Below are 14,983 nucleotides of genomic sequence, written 5' to 3' on the forward strand. Positions count from 1 at the left end.
TACCTGCCAGATTATTTTCAAGTTAAGAATGAGAATGTGAATGATAAAATATACAATTGCCTCTTCATTATCCACTTTTACAGACTTCAGACATTGTAATTATAAAACAGAATTTTTAGAACCAAAGTCCAAGGCCCCAGAGTACCAAGTTAAAAATAGCCTCTTGCCCCATATGCCAAATAAAAAACCATGATGGGGCAGAGAAAGATTTATTAAGTGGCCCAGCCATGGGAAGATAGCACATCAGTGTGTCTTAGCCATTATAGACATTGACTTTGGGTAAAATAAAGAGGATTGGGGGAAAGAAGTGAGAAGGTATGCATAGCTAAGACAGGCCCAAATCATAGATGTGGCCTGGTTGACCATTCGCTCAGTCTATCTTTAGGGAAGTTCTTGCCAAGTTGCTTTCCTTTATTACCAGAAGAGAACAGGAATAAAGTCACCTGGAAGGTGGTTGCCTGAGTTTTTGCCTTTTTCCTTTAAGATAATAGAAAGAAGACATTGCATTTTTGAGAAACATTTTGTTTTCCATCACAAGATACTTATTAATGAATCCTCTATTTTCAGAGGCTAAGGTGATTGTAAAGTGGCTACACCAGAGAATAGTTGATATCCAAAGGAAAAGATAGAAAGCTGGGGAATTTGTCTTAATCCGTAAGGCCCAGCAAAAGCATCTTTTAGGTTGCTTGCTACAGTTGTATAATTGGAACTTGATAGAAGACCAAACTATTATTGCTCAGTACTAATAAAGGTTCATTCTTCGAGTGGCAGCGAAAGAATGTCATTATATCAGATAGGGGTGTGTGTGTGTGTGTGTGTGTGTGTGTGTGTGTGTGTGTTACCTTGAATGACTTTCTCTGTCTAGGATATTGCTGTAGGAATTGTACAAGCTTGGTGGCCTTGATAGAGATATAATTATGTAAGGAAAGTATGCTTTTATATTTTTATTTTTACTTTTTAATTTTATTAAAATGGTGATATACAGAGGGCCTACTGTTACATAACTAAGGTCATGAGTACATTTCTTTTCAGTGTCACCCCTTCCCTTGTTTTCTCCCACTTTCCCTCCCCCACAACTCCCCTCCATGCCAAGATGTAAAGTTCATTTCCAGCGTAGTATCTAGTGAGTATTGCTCTTGAGTTGGCTCACTGTGTCCCACTATTTCTGTGCTTCCCCTTCACTTCCCCAAAGCAGATAAACTGATATACAAGTTAAAGGGTACCTAAGTCAGAAACAGTGTGACCACAGGAAATAAACCAAAAGAGAAAAACAAACAAAAACTCAAAAGTCAAAAGAAATAACTGCGAACAATACACTAAAAAAGAAAAAAGAAAAACAAAACAACCACATATAAAAAAAACAAACCTGGTTTCCTTACAGTGGAGATCATTTCTATTAAGATCATTTTATGCTGTCATATGTACATACCTATTGACCTATTGTGAAGTGCTGCTAGGACTATCCTAGGCACATAGTAATTATTAGAAGTGAGGGAAACCAAGCAGCATATGTTTCTTTGTGTCTGGATTACCACTTAATATAATTTTTACAAGTCTTTCCATTTCCTTATGATTTGTGTGATGTCATTCTTTCTGATGCAAGCATAGAATTCCATTTTGTATATATGCTACATTTTCTTGAACCATTCATCTACTGAGGGGCATTTGGGTTGGTTCTGTAAATAATGCTATAATGAACATAGTTGTGCTGGTGAATTTTCATGGGCTTGTGATCATTTGGGTAAATGCCCAGGAGTGGGATTGCTGGATCATAGGGGAACTCTATGTTTAGTCTTTTCAGGGACCTTAATACTGCTTGCCAAAGCAGTATTGAACAATGTTATAGTCCCACCAACAGGGTAGTAGCATTCTATTTTGACCACATCCCCACCAGCATCTGTTATTATTTCTTTTCTTGATAATGGCCATTCTAACTAGGGTGAGGTAAAATCTCAATGTTATTTTGATTGCATTTCTTTTATGGCCAGAGATGTTGGGCCTTTCTTTTCTTTTCTTTTTTCTTTTTTTTTTGTCTGTCGTGGGGCTTGAACTCTGGGCCTGGGCACTGTCCCTCAGCTCTTCATCTCAAGGCGAGCGCTCTACCACTTGAGCTATAGCGCCACTTCCAGTTTTCTGGTGGTTTATTGGAGATAGGAGTCTCTTGGTCTTTCTTGCTTGGGCTGGCTTTGAACTGTGATCCTCAGGTCTCAGCCTCCTGAGTAGCTAGGATTACAGGCGTGAGCCACCAGCACCCGGCAATGTTGGACATTTCTTCATGTGTCTATTGGCCATTCTTTTTTCCTCTCCAGAGAAGTCTCTTTTTAATTATTTAGCTCATTTATTAATGGAGCAGTTGTTTCTTTGAGGATCTGTTATTGGGCATTTAATTTTTTGAACTCTAAGAATATTTTGTATATGAGGCCTTTGTCTTTTGTATAGCTAGCGAAGCTCTTTTCCCAATCTGTGAACTTTCTATTTATGTTGCTAGCTATGTCCATTGCCATACAGAAACACTGAAGTTTAATTCAACCCCATTTATTCAATCTTTCTTTGATTTGTTTTTTCTGGATTTTTATTTAGGAACTTTCACCCTATGCCAAAGAGCCCTAGTGTAACTCCTATCCCTTTCTGTAATATTTTCAGGCCTCTTACCTTGAGTGTTTGATCAATTTGGAATTGGCTCTGGTGCAGGGTGATATATAAGAATCTAACTTCAGTTTTCTACACATGCATAGCCAAATCAGACAGTACCATTTGTTAAGGTACCTATATTTCTCCGATCTAATTATTTTGGCTCCCTTACCAAAGACTAGGTATCTGTACATCTGTGGGATCCTTTCTGGGTCTTCAATTCTATTCCAATATTACTCAGGCTTGTTCATGTTCTAGTACCAAGCTGCTTTTATAACTATGGCTTTATAATAGAGTTTGAAATCTGATATTGATATTCCTCTAGCACTAAGAATTGTTTTTGTTGGTTTAAATCTTCTTGGTTTCATTTGTGTATATCAATATTAGCTAAAAATTCTGTCATTTATTTCAGATTCTCAAATTTGTTAGCATAAATGTTTGCAAAATATTTCCTTATATTGTTCTGAATTTTGTTTATTTCTGTCATGAGTTTTCATTTTCATCTCTGATTTTATTTTTTTGGGGGTGTGTTCTATTGTTTTTGTTCTATTTTGTTTGTTTTTTGTTTTGGTCAGATTAGCTAAGGGCCTGTTACTATTGTTAATTTTTTCAAAGATACAACTCTTTGTTTTGTTGACACTTGCTATGGTCTTTTCAGACTGTAATTCATTTAATTACGATTTGATTTTAATTATTTGTTTCTTTGTTTTGTTGATACTTGTTATGGTCTTTTTGGACTAATTCATTTAATTACGATTTGATTTTAATTATTTGTTTCTATCTACTAGATTGAGATTTGGCATATTTCTCATTTTCAAGGAGGTTAACTTGTATCATTAAATTGTTGGTTTGAGATTTCTCCAATTTATTGATGTAGGCACTCAGTTATAAATTTTCCTCTGAGTACTGCCTTTCCTGTGTCCCGGAGGAGGTGGTATTTTGTGTGCTCATTTTTGTTAAATATCATGAACATTTGAATTTCCTTTCTGTTATGTTTAATGTCCCACTGTTGAGTCAACAATTTGTTGTTCAGTCTCCATGAGTTACAGATTTTTTACAGTGGCTTTTGGTGTTGAGCTCTAATTTTTTCCACTGTGGTCTGTGAGAATGCAGGGAGTAATTTCAATATTTCTGAATTTGCAGAGATTTGCTTTGTGATCTATTTGAATGTTCCATGTGTTTCCAAAAAGAATGTATATTCTGATTCTTCTGGGTGAATATTCTATGTGTATGTCTGTCAGGTCTAGCTTGTCAATACAGTTGTTTAGTTCTGAGATTTCTCTGCTGAGTTTTTGCCAGGTTGATCTATCCAGAGGCAGCTGTGGTGTATTAAATTCACCAACAACCAATGTGTTTGGATTTATCTGTGATTTCAGGGTAAGTACTGATTGTTTTATGAATTTGGGTGCCCCAATATTTGGTGTATAGATATTTAGAATTGTTAAATTCCCCTGAAGGAGAGATCCCTTTATGAGCATGCAATGTCCTTCTTTATCTCTTCTCACTAATTTTAATTTGAAGTTTTTTTTATCTGATATTAGGATTGCAACTCTGGCCTGCTTATCAGTGAAGTTTGCTTGATAGATTTTATTCCATCATTTCACTTTCAGAATATGTTTATTTTGTGGGCAAACTGTGTCTCTTGAAGACAGCAGATAGATAGACCTGATGCAACTAGTCAATCTGTCATTTATTTGGAGAGTTAAGTCCATTAATATTGAGAATAAGGATTTAAAGATGTTTGGTCTTTCCTTCCATGTTATCCACTTTCTTAGGGACTGTGCCTCATCAATTATTAGTATTATTATCTGTTTCTCTGTCTAAGGGTCATTTCTCTGCCTATATCGTGTTCTTGTTGGATTTCTATTTGTAGAATGTACTTGTGGTTTGGTGGAAATATATTTTTTCAATTTTTCTTTGCTTGTGGAAGGTTTTTGTTTGTCCCTCAACTATGGACAACTTAGCTGGGTACACTATTCTTGGTTGATAGTTGTTTGTCTTTACAGTTCTCCAGTCTCTTCTTCCTTTCATTATCTCTGTTGAGAAATATGTCATTATTCTGATTGGTTTTTTTTTATAGGTGATTGTTCTTTGATCCCTGACAGCTTTAAGGATTCTTTTCTTGTTCTCTATTGATGCTGTGTGGAGTAAAATTGGCCATGGGATGTCCTGTTCTGCTGTGGTCTGTTTGGGGTTCTAAAGGATTTTTGTATCTGAATAGGCCTATAATTTTGGATATTTGGGAAGTTCTCTGCTAGGGTTATGTTAAATATATTTCCTATCCTGTTAACTTCCTTCTCTAGACCTTCTTAAAACATATTAGCATTAAATTAGGTCTTCTGATTGTGTCTTAAAGCTCTTTTAGAGATCTATCTTGTTTCTTGGATTTATTATAAATAACTGTTCTTTCCCTATAAAGTCTAGACTATCTTCAACTCCAGAGATTCTACCTTCTGCCTTATCCAATATGCTGTCAAGACTTTCTCTACTTTTTTTATTTCCCTGCCTTCTAATTTATCATTTTTGATGGCTTCAATTTCTTTAAGTCCTTGATTTGATTCTCAGTGTTCTCTCTCAAATCTTTTACTTGAGTGGCTATATTTTCATTTGATTCTGTTTTCTCCTTTGGAATTCATTCAGCTGTCTGTTTGTGGATTCCATGAATTCCTCTATTAATCTTTGTTTAGCCTCATCATGCTAATGTATAGCCATGTACAAGCTTTCATTCTTTTGATTCAGCATGTTTACCTGTAGTGTTTGTAGAGCATTTTGAGAGCTATCGCCTACATTTTTCATTGATTGCTCTGTTGCCTGTTTATTTTGAGTTGGAATTTAGTTTCTTTGACTTACCATTTTTCTTGTGTTTCTATGGTTTGTTCTGCCCATTTGTGGACAAAAGCAAATCCGATACCACAGCAGAACACAGTTTTAGGACAAAAATTACCCCTGAACCCTGTATTTGCACCAACTTAAGAGATTAAAAATCACCGATTGGTATTCCTCTATATATCTTTTTCTTTGTTATGGGAGGGGTATTGTGGTTCAGGAGTGGGTTTTATATATAATTGTAATCATTGAACAAATCTGTCATGAACTTTAAAGAACTATGAACTGAGAGAATAACATGATGAGCTATTTTGACATAGAGTGGATACAGATATAGCCAATTCAAAGACAAACACTAGAGATCAATGGACTAGAGAAAATGAAGAAGGAATGATGGACCAGAACTAATGATAAATGGGTTAAGGTGATGTTAAAAGAAAGATTAAGTGATATAATGAAAAATAGAAGGAGAAAAATAAGAGTAGAGGAATATAAAAAGGTAAGAAACAGAATGAAGGAAAAATGAAAAATAACAAAGAGATTTAAAATTTTTAATTACACATGTATAAAATAATAATACCAAAATTAAAGATACTAATATTGACAAATAGAAAATTGAGTAATGAATTAAGTAACAAATTAAGTATGTACACAATTAAGGAGGAAGCCTAGTAATCACCACAGACTGTATATGTAGAACTAAATAGAACAGCAAAGGAGAAGAAAAGGGGGGGAGTAAAATAATAAAAATAAAAATAGAAAAAATTAAAATTAGAGAAAAATTCTTCAATTAATTTGGAGGTACTTGTGTGTCCTCAATATCTGCGTCCTCAATATCTGCAATCCAGTCTCTGGATGGAGCTTTTGATTTCCTTGCAGTGGTAAGTTTTCTTTGGCTTATTTGGCTTCTCAAATCAGTTTGTTTGAGCAGTCATAAAAATGTTCTGCTTTACAAACTTGGAATCTTTGTGGCCCTCCTCCCAGGCTAACTTACTAGGAGAGAGAATCTTCCTTGTTTGTAATGCAGGAAGGAGGTGGATGGTTTCTGTAAATTGGAGTCTTCTGAAAATGAGCATGAGTATGGGTGGGATTATAGTGTGTCTGGAATCAGTGTCTTTTCCCAGAAGGGCTAGCTCCTGAATCTTCTGTTGGCCCAGCCAGGAGCTTCTCTCAGCTTTTATGGTCTAGCCAGTTTTTTTTCCCAGTGAGATTTTATAGACTTTTGTTTTTTTTTTTAATTCCTGTTGCAGGGTAAGCTGCAGAATATCTTTGTTGGCTGCAGAGGAGTGGGGCTACATCTTGCCTGGTAAAGTTATCCTCCCCTTGGAAGATATTCTTTCCCCTGGACAGAGCTGTCTCTCACTGGTCAGGTTCCTTTGCCCCGTTGATAATTGGTGCTTCAGTCACTGCCTTTCAGGCCCATGTTACCTGCTAGCTGTTCTGGCCAGCTCTATGCCATTAGCAAAGATGGAGTTCTTCTCAGGTGTGACAGGGGGGTAGGGTGCTTCTTCCAGAAGCTGTTCTCTGGGCAGGGGGTGAAGAGGGGGGTGAGGGTGGCTTTTGTGGGGAACTCACAATTTCCCTTGGTATTCTGGAACATCTGTGATCTTCATCCATCTGTGGCCAGTAGGATATGGTTTTCCATTCCTGGTCACCCAGTTGGCACTGGAGGTGAGTGAAAAGCTGCACACTCTCTGTGCCTTTGTCCCAGGTCTTTTGAGCTGCTGCTGCTGTCACTGCTGTTGTGTGTGTAAATCTCTTCTTAAGCAGGTTGTTTCTAATTTTCTTCTCTGGCAAAAATCTCTGCAATTGCTGCTCACTTGGTGTAATTCTAGGGATGGACTCTTTGGTAAAATTCCTTTTTTTCTTGTTGGTTGTGAGGCCTAAATTCTGGGTCTGGGCACTGTCCCTCAGCTTTCCAGCTCAAGGATAGCACTCTACCACTTGAGCTACAGCACCACTTCTGGCTTTTTCTGCTTATGTGGAGGAATCAATCCCAGAACCTCATGCATGCAAGGCAAGCACTCTACCACTGAGCCACCTTCCCAGCCCTCTTTGGTAAAATTCTAACACTCTGGTTTCCTGTTGACCCTCTGCTATCTTCCCTGAGTCTCCTTATTTTTTTTGAAGTGTTGAAACTTGACAAGCATAATAAAATTAATGCAAAGAAGTAGCATGTTTTATCACTATTTTATAAAAAGAGCCTCTGATAAGCAAACTCACTCAGATACTTTATGTTTACATATCATAAAGCAAATGATATTGGCAAAATAAAGACAGTATTCCTAGTGTCATGAAAGCAGCCACAATAGAATAAAAGCCTCCCATTCCTCAGAGAAGTGAATCTGCTGAGACCAAGGGAGAGATTTGTCTTTGAGGAATGTTACAAAGGATGATGACTCAAAGAAGAGAAGACAAAGTTTTCTGTTCCTTGGGGCAGCGGGTCTGAGAACTTAAAGTTTCCACCCATTTCCTTGTGCAGCCTGCTTCCTTTTGAGTGTCATGATTTAGATCCCTTCAAAAGGATTTGTTTGAAAGCAACTTCTTATACCATAGGGGTAGTTTGTCTCTTCCTCTCAGGCCTTTGTAAATGAACAAAGAAACTACTTGTCCCTCACAGGGTGCAAAGAGAGTTTGGCAAGAGTTTCATTGCTCATTCAGGCTTCTTATTCAGCAAGTGGTAAGTGAAATCTGCTGAAACACACAATAGGAAACCTTTGCTTGGGGCATGAGGTGGGGAGGGATCTTTGAAAAACCTATAGCAGTTGGGTAGAAACTGTTCTTTTTAGACTCCCTCCTTGGCAATATGGGAAATAAACACACACAGGAAGCCATTTATCCTCTTTATGAACTTCATTTTGACATTTGCTTACCAAGAAGTCCATTGTGGGAATATAAGAAATTTGTGTGCATGATTATGTATATAAGTTTATATATATAAATGTATTTCTAATTCTTCAGTGTGGTAGAGATAATGTGTACTACAAATATAAATCCAACAATAAGGATGATGAGAATAACACAAAAATACCAAGTGTAGATGACTTTTACAGCACTATTTTCAGTAATGGAAGGGAGACATGCATATTTTTAAACAAATGTTTAACAATCCTCTGGTTAGCTTTCTGGTAGGTACTTTGTAGTGCTTCATACGAATGACTCCACCTGTGACCTCATCAGTTATATGTAATGTTTAGTTTACACATTTCAAGTCCACTGACATATTCCTGCTTTAGAAGTGAAACAACTTTAAAAATGTTCAATAGAACATTCAGTGAGAAGATGTTGTGGAAATGGTGATTTTAAAATGCCAAAGAGGCTGGAAATTGGAAGTCATGCCTATATTTCCAGCTATTCAGGAAGCTGAGGTCTGAGGATTGCAGTTCAAAGCCAGCCTGAGCAGAAGAAATTCATGAGACTCTTATCTCCAATTGACCACTAGTAAATCATAAGTGGCACTGTGGCTCACAGTGGTAAAGCATTTGAACACAGAATCTCCGGGACAATGCCAAGCTCTGAATTCAAGCCCCAGGATGGAACATACACACACAAAAAAAGCCAAAGATAAAGGCAATAATCTACTTTAACATGGAACATAAAGGCACATTGTGAACAAATAGGGAAAGGTATGAGTTTTCAGAAAGCTTCTACTTGATTAACTAGGAATGGAAATTCACTCAGATTAGGGATCTCGTGTCTCCCCTGTGTCTGTAACCAGTCTCTTGGTGAAGTCTTTGGTTTGCTTGTTGTGTTTGGTATTCCTGTGTCTTGATTGGTTTTTAAATCAGTTTGAACAGGCAGAATAAAGCTCTGCCTTTGCAGGGATTTTATGACCCTCCTCCCAGGTCAGTTCAGTGGGAGGACAATCTGGTTTGAGTATCAGGAAAGAGGGAGATGGCTGTTTCTTCTAGCTTGAAGTTGCTGTGAGGGAGCTAGGTTGTAGGTAGGGCTGTGGCCTTCAGCCATCAGTAGCTTTACCTTGATGGGCTAGCTTCTGAGAGACTCAAGCCACCCAGCCTGGATCCATTCTCAGGATTTATGTTTATTGAGTTTCAATTGTTTTTCTTTTACCCCTCCAGTAGCTGGGTCTGCTGCCTATGCTGCAGTGGGGAGGGGCAGCCTCTGGCTCTGTTTACCCAGTGGAGAAGGTCATTCCTCTGTGGGCAGAGCTTCTCTGCCTGGGAAGGGCAACTTTGCCCTGGGTGAAGCTGGGACCCACAGGTCAGGGTCCTGTGACCTGTTGAATGGTCCTATTGTCTTCTTCCAAGGCCTGAGTTATGTGTTACTTGCTCTGGCCTGGTCTTTGTCAGTATCAAAGATGGAGTTCTTCTTCCAAAGATGTAGCTCTTCTCGGGGGGTGGGGGTGGGGCTACCTTCTCACCGCTGCTCCATGAGAAGGAGAGAGGATGTCTTGGGGTACTCACGCCTTTCTCTTGGTTTCTGGGCCATCCATGGTTTACGACTCTCTGTGGTCAGCAGGGTGAACATTTCCTCTCCTTGTCAGTTCTTGCTAGTGGTGAGTAGAATCCACTCACACACCGCCTCTGACGCCTTTGTCCTGGCTCTCTTTGGGTGGCTGCAGCAGCAGCTACTGCCACTGCCACAGACTCTGGCAAGTGCTCAAATCTGTCTCCTTAACCAAGCTGCCTGAATTTTTCCTCTCTGGCCAAACTATCTGTACTATGATGGCACAGTTTGTGTGACACTCTAGCCTTAGATTTTCCACCAAAACACTAGAACTGTTTTCGACTTGGGAGCTTATTTATCTCCCAGCTTCTCCTCCGCCATCTTCCTCTGAGAATAATATTTATTTGTATAAAAGAAGACATAAAAAGTAGCCTACCTTCTTAGTGGGTTTATTATACATAGTTTGGACCAAGCACAGTTAAATAAGTGTGTGCATGTGTGTGTATGCAAAATATAAATAAATAAATAAAATTTCGAACAGAAGTTTAAATTTAGATGTACAAACAACATGCATTTCAGTTGATGTGGAGAAGGTCAGTAATTCCTCTATTACCTGTCATATTTTAGTTAAGTGGTCTGCTGTTTCCCAGTCTTTTAATCTTGTGAAAACCTGCCTCCCAGAAAGCAAATGATGCCCCCAAATCAAAGTAAAAGTCAATGTGCTTACTTGAAATGATAAGATGAAAAATGGAAATTCATTTAAAGGGTGAAAGATAGCATTTAATGAGGAAATTGCAGCATGCATACACAATATAATAGTGGCTGTATATATCCTAAGCATACCCAATCTTTCTTCAGATTCATAAACCTGTAGATACCCAGGTTCTGCTGTACATTGTCTAGTAGTTCTGGATACATAGCTAATCCATGAAAGACACATAGCAACAATGTTACATTGCTGTAGTGATTTCACATTGCATTTTACATTGCTGTTTGGATTTCCACAATGTGCCTGTTATTCTTAGAGAAGGTATGGTGATGACCTCTACTCTCCCACCTATATCCTGCCTCTTCTATTTTAACAACAATTATGATGGATGCATATGTTTCATCTAATCCTTGATGGCATTCTACTTTCTATCTCTGTCTTTCTACCCTTGGCCTTTTCTATTGCCTGGAGAGTTCATTCACTCTATCCAAACACAGCCTGGGAATAATGATGATAATAGTCCTTAGGGTAATTTTATTGATTACCCTAAAGGGGTAAATATTCTCCACACTGCCACCTCTCTGGAAAATTCTAGATGGCATTTAGGAAAACTTCTCAGAAGTCTGCAGAATCCAGGGTCTTTTATCCTACAACTCTATCTGAAGAATGCCCATTGCCATTATTTTTCTTTTTCTCAACATGTCTCTCTGTTTCTTCTCTCCTATTTGCTTTTTACAGATTTACATCTTACTTCCACCCTGTCAACAAACAAATCCATTATTAAAACAGAAAACTGTGCTTTAGAAATATCCCAAATAAGTCAACTGTGCTTTAGAAATATCCCAAATAAGTCAACACTATGGTAGAATATTTGAGAGCTGGGATTCTAGAGTCCCTACCTGGAACCAAATCCCAACTGTCTGGTAGTTAAATTTTAAGCGACATAATTTTACATTTAAATTTAAAATCTTAAATTTCAAGTGACATAATTTCTTTCTGCCTCAGTTTCCTTATGTGTAAAGTACACATTATCATAGTAACTACCTCTTAATATTTATATGAGAAATATATTGCTTGAATGACTACCGTGAAAGAGTAAAGCATTTGCGTCATGTCTGATGGGTAATATGTTCACTTAAATATTAGCTCTTGCTATTTCTTCATTGAATTCATTTACTTGGGTTCAGGAAGCTCCTAGTGTTGGTTATTCCCTTCTTTCTCATTGCTCTATTTTTCTGAATGCAACTTCCTTCTTCCCCTTTCTTTCTTGTTATCTGACTGCGAACTGAGGAGATAGAAAAAAAAGAACTATGTAATGACTGAAAGCATGCATTTTTTTCTCCAATATCTCTGGCCTCTGATCAGTTGGCAGAAACTGGGTAATACCTCTAACTCTTGGTCATTGAGAAGATATTTGTCTAGACCCTTAGCTTGTCCCTCTGGCTGGGTGCCCTTTAATAGTTAAGTGTTTCCTAGCGTAACATACAGTGGGTGTGCCAAAAAAGGAAAGGAGAGTCGAACTAAGATTTGACAATTACAGGTTCTAGACCACTATAATTTATTGAAGATCACTGAACTTAAGATTCTGAGCCAGGTCTCACTTTTATTGTCATTTATACTTATTCTGCTACTATCAAAATAGCAGTACATGTATATAAAATAAAGTGTACCTACATCAAATGTTCATTTTAATGTTTTGGCAAATATATGCATTCCATGTATTGACCATAGAAAGTAAGATAGTCAGCATTTGTAGCACCATAAAGATAATGACTTTATTTTCCCATCTAAGTAACTTCTCTCAATTTCTCCAGCAATTGTTTTCCTGATTTATATTATTATGGGCTTTTTTTCAGTCATGAGCCTTGTATAAATAAAATTACATATACCTGTTATTTGTGCCACTGCTTTTTTATTTAGCGTGGATTTGTGAGTCAGTTGAGTTATTGTGTTTTAAGAGTATATTCTTCTTGATAGTCAAATAGAGTTCCATTTTGTGAATACATTTCAATTTTTTTAAGTCCATTCTCTTATTGACAGACTGTGAGTAATTTCCAGTTTGGCACAACAATTCTGAAAATATATTGTTCACATTCTTATAAAAATATTTTTGCTTTTGCATATTTACATTTGGACAAATAACTGGAAGTAAAATTGTTGGGTCATATGGTAGAAGGATTAATTCTTTCATAAAATTTTTTTAATGTAATAACAGTTTCCTGAAGCAGTTATAACACTTAATCTTACCACTAGCAATCAGAGAGGATTCCAGGTCCACAGTCACTCATCAATATTTAGTGTTGCCAGTCTTTTTAGTTTTAGCAATTCTAGTAGGAACTGAAATATTGTTACAGATTTAATTTGCATTCTCCTGATGAGTAGTGATTTTGAGGAGCTTTTTGCACGCTTGCTGACTATCCCAGTATCTTCCTCTCTGCATTGTCTCTTCAAGCATCATTTAATGAAAAATCTACTCAGACGAACAATGTTTTCTAAACCCTTGCTTTTAATCATTCTGAAGTATGGATATGAGTATCTGTAGTTTCATGACAGATACAAAGAAAGCGAGGAGGTTACCTGTTAGCAGTGAATACTATTCAATGGAAAAGAACAAAAATTACCCTGAAAATGTCAGATAAAGTATTGTCTCTCAAATTTGACATTGTGTGAAATTTCCACTTTCTCCAATAGGTTGTAGAGAGGCATTGAACATTTTTCATCAAGAACTAATGCCAATAAAAGAAAATTTTCAAAAAAAATCTAAATGTAGGCTCTTTATAGAAGATAAGCCAAGTCTTCAGTTTTGGTGGCCCTGATGTAAGCTGATAAAAATATTAACAAATGAGTAGAGGTACTGACAATAGAAAGGACAAACTAGTTCAACTATTAAAAAGATAAAACAGAATTTTGTGTTACCAATAACTGAATCTGGATAGAGAAATGAATCAAAGTTCCTGAGGCAGTTGGTCTCAGTAATAATTAAATTATGGGGCAAGTAAAAATTTAAAATAAGACAATTTATTTCATTTTGAAAGTTATGAATCTTTATTCATAGCTATTTCTAAAATTGGGACTGTATTTCAGGAGAAAGATTGAACTGTTAAATTATATTTGTAATACTTAAAAATAATACTTGAAGCCTTGACCATGAGTGATATTACTAAGAAGAAAAGTTAAAAGGGCCTAGAACACAGAACTAAAGATGAAGCTCTGAAAAAATTACACAATTTAGGAAGAAAAGATCAGTAAGTAGTACACTGAAAAGAAACAGAGTCTAAGGGAAAGAAGATGGTAGGGAAGAGGGGTTTATGATACCAGAGGCTTTCAAAACTAAGCATGGTGCACCTGCTTAGCTCTGGAAAGACAATACAGTGGAACATTGAGATGTACATATTATATGGAACAATTTAAATGACATAGTTACGAAGTAAACTGTTCTAGCAAGACTATGGGCTCGATAAAATCTCAAAGGCCAAGAGAATACAGCGGCATCAGGAATGGAGCCAAGTAGGAGGTACGCTTGCACATGAGCTTTACACAAGATGGGGACAAGGATTTCACCATAAAAACAATCATCAAGGAGAAACGAATGCCATATGACAACATAATTAAACTAGGAGTAAAGGTGTCTCCAAAAATTCTTGTACATAAAGTTTAAGGCTTCTGAACCACTGTAGAAACAAAAGCAGATACGATGATATGACAACAATGCTGGGTCTTGAAGGTCTTAAAACGCAACTGAGTGAATGACAGTGGTTGATTTTAATTACCATGATACAAAGAAGGAACTGAGGCACTTTGAAAGCCACTTTGATATGACTATGCAAAACCAGGAACATTTGTATAAATATAGCTTCCATGCTTACAACCAAGCACAAATATGGTATCATCCATTTTTTACCTCTCATTGAGGTTTTATATTTGTTTGTTTTTGTGCCAGCACTAAGGCTTGTGCTCAGGTCCATGAAACGATTACATTTTTGCTCAAGGCTGGTCCTCTATCATTTGAACCACAGCCCCACTTCCAGCTTTTTGGTGATTCATTGGAGAAAAGAGTCTCATGGACATTCCTGTCTAAGCCAGCCTAGATTCACAGTTTTCTCAGACCTAAGCCTCATGTGTAGCTAAGATTACAGGTATGAGTTACTAGCACCCAGCTCACATTGAGCTTTGACCCATGTAGATTACAGACATGATTAGATGATGGGGGATGGGAAACATAGATTACCAAACAACTTTTGCCACCTCTATAAGGTAGTATTTTACAGCTTTTGGTGTATTTTAATTTCTTGGTTACTTTTTAATCACTGATTTGAAAGTTTTTTTAAATTTTTCCAAGTATTGTTTAAATCTTCTAAGAGAATAGCTGAGGTATGCTTTTCCCAAGTTGGCTAAAATCTGTCCTCAGAA

Source organism: Dipodomys ordii, unplaced genomic scaffold (genome assembly GCF_000151885.1).
Source record: "Dipodomys ordii isolate 6190 unplaced genomic scaffold, Dord_2.0 Scaffold110, whole genome shotgun sequence".
In the NCBI taxonomy this organism is placed as follows: domain Eukaryota; kingdom Metazoa; phylum Chordata; class Mammalia; order Rodentia; family Heteromyidae; genus Dipodomys; species Dipodomys ordii.